This window comes from Diachasma alloeum, unplaced genomic scaffold (assembly GCF_001412515.2).
Source record: "Diachasma alloeum isolate Michigan unplaced genomic scaffold, Dall2.0 Dall_scaffold_00586, whole genome shotgun sequence".
NCBI classification, from domain to species: Eukaryota; Metazoa; Arthropoda; class Insecta; order Hymenoptera; family Braconidae; genus Diachasma; species Diachasma alloeum.
Window position 1 is genome coordinate 7,169 of NW_021680718.1, and position 6,326 is coordinate 13,494.

General features: G+C 37.1%; 1 long non-coding RNA gene across 1 annotated transcript; it reads left to right on the plus strand.

Annotated features, from left to right (window-relative positions):
- Window positions 1-1,360: 1,360 nt before the first annotated feature.
- On the plus strand, window positions 1,361-5,263 carry LOC107043482. The gene is made up of 4 exons (XR_001461235.2): window positions 1,361-1,778; window positions 2,146-2,328; window positions 3,802-3,902; window positions 3,984-5,263. It is a non-coding gene; the product is annotated as an uncharacterized LOC107043482 (long non-coding RNA).
- The last annotated feature ends 1,063 nt before the right edge of the window (window positions 5,264-6,326 follow it).

Below are 6,326 nucleotides of genomic sequence, written 5' to 3' on the forward strand. Positions count from 1 at the left end.
GGGTTCATTCGAAATTGAACATTTTGTTCTGGCATTTTGTCGGTGTGTTTTGAGCTCGCGTACAAAATTCACTTTTTACAAAAATTAGTAAATTAAACGACTTACAGTATTGTTGATATAAACAAATTAAACATCGTTTGAAGTTGACTGCGCTGGTAAGGTCGTTGACCGTTGTATCAAGGGCTGGATGGCTGGATCGTCTCTGGGTTGCACTTCCTCTGCCGACGGGTGGTTGAACAGGGCTCCACGTAGATCCGGTGATGAAGTTCGATCAGGATTTAGAAGTTGGGTCCAAGTGGGCACGATAGAGTGTTCGGCGTTGAGGGTACAGTAGACTCCACTTCAAAAGAATTGTATTTTTTTTTGATCGGCAAGGCACTGCTGTCACCGATTTATTTGAAGATTGATGAAATTTGTCTTCTTCGAATTTGTGTCTAAAGGTCACGATTGGAGAAACACCGCTGCCACCATTTATTTATAAAAAGGATAGCTGTTACGTCCCAAATGGATTACTCTTTTATTTTCACTGAGTTAAGAATTGATCTGGATTTAGAAGAAAAGATTTAACCCTTCTGGTCGATAACTCCAGGTGTTGAGGGAAGCTATTCCTTTAGGTAGGTTCTTTCCAATCAACTACTGCGCGTAGCTGACCAATCAAACACGATTAGGACACAATTGTTTAATTTAACAATATTTATTCAATAACAAATAACACTTGGGTTTATTACACTGTTCACTATTGTAGTCTTTGAATCTTATGATTTAAGTTTCACTTGATATTTTAAATGTTTTTTTATTTCTTCAATTTTGGTTATTTCAGTTGACTTCGATTATTTTAATAACACTGTGATTTGAGTCCCGAACACCTTGAATTAGGAAATAGGATTTCGGAGTTAGAATATTCACCGGGACTTGACTTGAACTAGAAGTTTAACTTAGTGTTTTGAATAAGATCGGAAGAGGTAGTTATTTCTACTTTCCACTTTGAAGTTGTAGATTGAAGTCATTTCTCTAAGGAAGGATTTGAATATCTAAGGGTTTCTTAGCGGTCACGCGTGGGCGTTCACGCTCTAGTTTCAGAGGGTAGGATTGGTTGATTAGGGATGCTGGAGAGGATAGAGGCGAGCCGGTTGGTTTTTGGGTCAAGCGGGGAGCCTCGATAGTTATGATTGGATTTTTGGACATTAAGGGTGCAGCTGCGTTTTGACTCTTAAGAAAATTCTGTTCTCACGGAACGTTAGAATTGGAAAATGTCACTTGACACTTATGACTTTCAGATTTTTAGAGTTCGCCGTGTTCGGTTTACAATTTCAGGATGAAAATCCTTATCTTACATATTTATTTCGACTTTTATGATTTTTTGAAAAGTTTATGATGCACGTGTGCATCCATCTGTTTTTAGGTTTCGTTTATCACGTGGGAATGGTATTTTTAAATGTTTCTCAAGAAAAAATGTGGTCTGGACACTTGAGTGTTATTTCTTAAATGTAATTAATAATTTCTTATTTTATTGGATTGGAAAAATGATATTCGAATATTGGGCCTTATATACTAATTGCTGGTAAGACTCGACAGTCGATAAAGTAAAGTTAAAAATTTAATATAACGCCATCAGGTGGCCAAGGTAGGGACGTAACAATTTATATGATTTCACTGATTACATTTTTATTTCACAACTAAAAGAATCCTGTTGACTCCTGATTCCCCGACTTTGCCGCCTAATTTGAAAAACATCTGTAGGACCAACACTAACACAAATGATTTAATAAAGCGATTAGGTGAGTAAACAATTCATTAAAGTAACTCATCCGTCACCTACAGTTTCCTACTTATCATACTATATATTTAAAGAATTCTAATTATTGAATTTTATAATTAAATCGCCTGAGAAGTTTTTTAAAAATTTAAACAGTGGAATTTATCATTTTTAAACATTTTTTTTTCTCAAACAAAGAATAGTTGATGGAGAAAAAAATATGGATTATGAAACTAATCAAGTATTCAATTATCTCTGAAAAACATAGGATAAATGTTCAAATAGAGCTAATTTAATAGAAAATTTTATGAATATTGGCTGGTAATGGCATCTACCTTGTGTACTGTTTAGTAAATATGGAAATTTAACTTCTGTCATTTTTTTTATAGACCACAAATCACAAGCTTGTGAAGTAGAGGCTTCTACATCACACTCCACACCAGCTCCTGAAGAACCTCTGGATTTGGAAGCAACTGAAGATACCCGAATAGACTTTCTGTCAAAAGATTATTCAGGAAGTATTGGACATGCAACACCTCACGGGCGAGGGATCAAGCGTTACAGACGTTCTGGTAATGAACATTATTCATCAATTATTTCTCTTGTGCTTGATTTTTCATTGTACTGTCATGCAGGAGCTCCTACTACGGGCCTCGAGTATTTCTTAAGTTATTTTTCTTTATTTTATGCACACATCCTGACCTATTATGTATATCAGGGTTAAAATCATAAAAGAAGGGAGGAATTTTTTTTTTTTCACCAGTCAATCCATTTTTCAACTACAATTTGCTAATGTCAGTGAAGAAAAAAAAATTATCCCGCTGAAATCCTAATTCATTTCAGATATTCATAATCTCGAAGTTGTTCATGTAAAGAAGAAAACCATTGGAACTGTAAATATCACAATAGGTATCCCTGAAGCACTGAGCCAAGAATGTCTGACGTTCCTCACAATTTTCATTCGGAAGATTGAGATTTTGACACCATGTAGAGTCAGAATTCTCATTGAAAAAATGAAGGAGCTAATGAACGAATCATGAATGATGTTTTGATCATTCTCTACAACCTCATTCTAAGTGAACCATGGAATTCATGATCACACTAATGAATTTATAAAATTGTGAACAAATTAATCATTGAGATTGGTTACTAAAAATTCTAATAAAATTCATTATTAATTCAATTTTTGACGCGTTTCATTCATTCGCATTGAAGTAAATGGTAAATTCCAGAAAATTTTTTTTAGGTAATTTTCAGCTGAATTTAGACGAATAACAATAAAAAGAAGATCCTTAGGAATAGATCTTTGTACTTATTCTAGAACACGAAGATGTATCTGTATATTTACTTCATGATACTAATATTGCTTTTCCATTGACAGAGTCCACAGTTCGGATGACGAAGAAAAAACGTCTTGAAACTGTGGGCTTCGCAAACAGAGATATAAGCCCGTGTAAATCTACATTACTAGACATCATCAGTGACCAAGAGAAAAAATTGAGAAAGCAAATAATAGAACTTCAAACATGCAAGGATTCCATCAAGTGTCTCGTATCTTCCACGAAATACTCCGATTTATTAAATGACATTTCGTTACCCGCCCTACGTTTATTGATAATTAGCGATTTAAAGAATGGCCGGAGGAATATTTATGGTAGGAGATGGACTGACTATGAGAAAATCATGGCTCTATCGATTTATAAACGAGGGCCTCGGGCTTATGCCTTACTTCAGAAGCTCCTACCACTGCCCAGTGTCAAGACAGTATCGAGATTTCTACGGAAGATTCCCATGAATGTCGGGATACATTCAGAGATTCTTGCCAATGTAAAAATCTCAGCTGAGAAGATGACTTACGTTGATAAACACTGCCTTTTAAGTTTCGATGAAATTGCATTGAAATTTTTCTATACATTTTTCACCTTACAGAATGGGTGAGAAAAGAACCATGGCGAATGAATGATGACGTGTTCCTCCAGTTCTCTTCTCTTCATACAGATCTGTTATAATGAGAAAATTAATTTATTACTCTTTCTTTTTTGCAGATGAATTCTTTGCAATATGGAACAGCGGATTCAGAATATCATCTCTAAAAATAGTGGCCTGTTTATTGGAATTGATGTTCCATTTGATGAGAGCAAATCAAGTAAGGAGTTAAAAATTTATCATATCAAGACGGTGATTTACTTTTTGGTTAATTTGTCATAACTATCCCACTGTTTTTCAGACTCTCTATTTTACAGTTGTGATGCTCTGTTGGAAACTTAGACACCCCCCCCCCCTTCGCATCGCATCACCATCACCAGGATAGAGCTCTGTCCAATGATCTCCAATTCGGGCATCCAATGTCCTGATCACTTGTCGAAGGGTTACAGCATCCCCAGCGCCTCGCATCAGCAACGCCAGTACCCATCCTTGTCCAGTAAACCCCACGGTCTTGTTTATTTATTGAAGGCTTACAGCACCCCTGTACTTCATCAGCAACACCAGGATTCAGCTCAACCAAGATCCAATGGCCGTTCATGCGAGGATCCAATGTCCTGATCACCCGGCAAAACCTTACAGCATCCCCAGTACCTCGCATCAGCAACGCCAGTACCCATCCTTGTCCAGTCAACCTCACTGTCTTGTTTACCTATTGAAGGCTTACAGGACCCCCTGTACTTAATCAGCAACACCAGAGTTCAGTTCAACCAAGATGCAATGACTCCCCAGCAACTCCCAACATGACAATAATCTGCAACACTCGTGTAAAGATTCCAGGAGATACATACGCCAAAGATTAGCGAAGTCTCTACCACGTTATGAAAAAACGAAGTTCATCCTTGACAACTGTTCAGAACAAATGGATCCAGAAATACAAGACTATTCGAAACAATGCTATACTCGTCTTGATACAGTTCTTCATCAACTCTAGTATAGCTATACAGGATTATTTTGTGTGCATGAAGAAACTGATCAGGAGCCTGTTATTAGTAACCCGGCTTACACAAGATGCAAAGCGGGTCATGAAGAAGTTATCATTAATTCATCAGACTAGAAGAGGCTGAAGAAGCTGATGGGGATTCTCATCATGAACTTTCGGACTGCGTTGTCTACTTTCAATTTTATGATATCATTTTATCGTATCAATAAGTTGTACGTTGATTGTGATTCTCTGTGTTATAAATGTCAAGTCAGGATGAACCAGAATATCCCATATGAGGAATATTCTGCAATATTTATAGCGTCTTAAATAACGCCAGTACTTTTGTTATATATGTAAACTTATATTCCGATTGATTTCATTATAAATTTTGAGATACTTGTTACTGTATTGTTATGTTACATACTATTGGGGTATCCGTCCAGAGTTAAAGTTTCATAAGTATATAAATAGGTTTATGATGTTATTCGTTTTATTCTTTGATAATAATAATAATAGATAATAATAAATACGGAGTCAGGAACTTTATATCAATGTTTTCCCATTGTCTAAAGAAAATAAAAATGAAACCCAAATGTGGAGATTTTTTTTTATTCATTTCTGTCATCAATTCTGGTCCTTCATATGATCGAAACATTCAGTTGTGAAGAATTTAATTAATCAATCAAATCAAGATCGGCTCTCGGTCATAAATTCAGAGAGGTCCATTTTGTCCCATCTGCCCTCAGTACATTCCTTGAACATTGTTCTAATTACTCAAACCAAGTAGCCAACACAGAATTTCTAGTACTTTTTGTCACTAGGTTGGCAACACTGAGGTACCCTGGGACAGAAAAGCTAGTATCCATTTTACATTGAGTGTCTACCCCCTCCCCTCCGCGCTCACTCGATGCCGGCGAACCGTTCGGGGTTACTCCGCGCTTTTGAAAATGCATTCCTCCGTGGGGGAGATACATCCGCCGAGTCAGAACTGTACACGGCACCGATCTGTACACGGAGCGCTACTGTGCACAGCAGAACTGTCCATAAATGAAATAGTGCACGGGACGAAACTGTCCACGAGGACAAAGTATCCACAACGCGCCAAGCCGATAAACCAGCATCGGTATTGTAGGAATCGAATACATTTATCACCTATAGAATAAAATTGTCAGTAACAATTTCCGTTACCTGATGGCGCTATACCCTGGCGAATAAGGATCCATGTAGTAGCATGGATGTGCATGGATGTCATTTTAAAGCGAAAAATGGGCCAAAAATGATTGGAATATAATCAAAAAATTATTTAAATGCTGATAGACAAACAATTGGTCCCAATTAATACCCATTAATAGGTTATTTTGTATAATTAGGAGAAATTATTGCTGTGCTGTGTGGTAAAGAAGTTCAGATGGGAGAATGCCGCGAGATGGCGCCAGTGTTAAATTATCGAGTCGGCAGTAAACTGTCAGCAGTCGCAGGCATATTTTTTATTCTATTTCACTTATGAATATTAGATAAGTTTGGGGGGTGGGTTGATTTGGAATATTAGCACTAACCCATTTTGCCCCATTTGGCGAATTTCGCAATACATTATTGTGGGGGGGCGGAGGGGAGGGGGGGAGTCAAGCGGGAAATAGCTCACAGACCCATTTCGCCCCATTT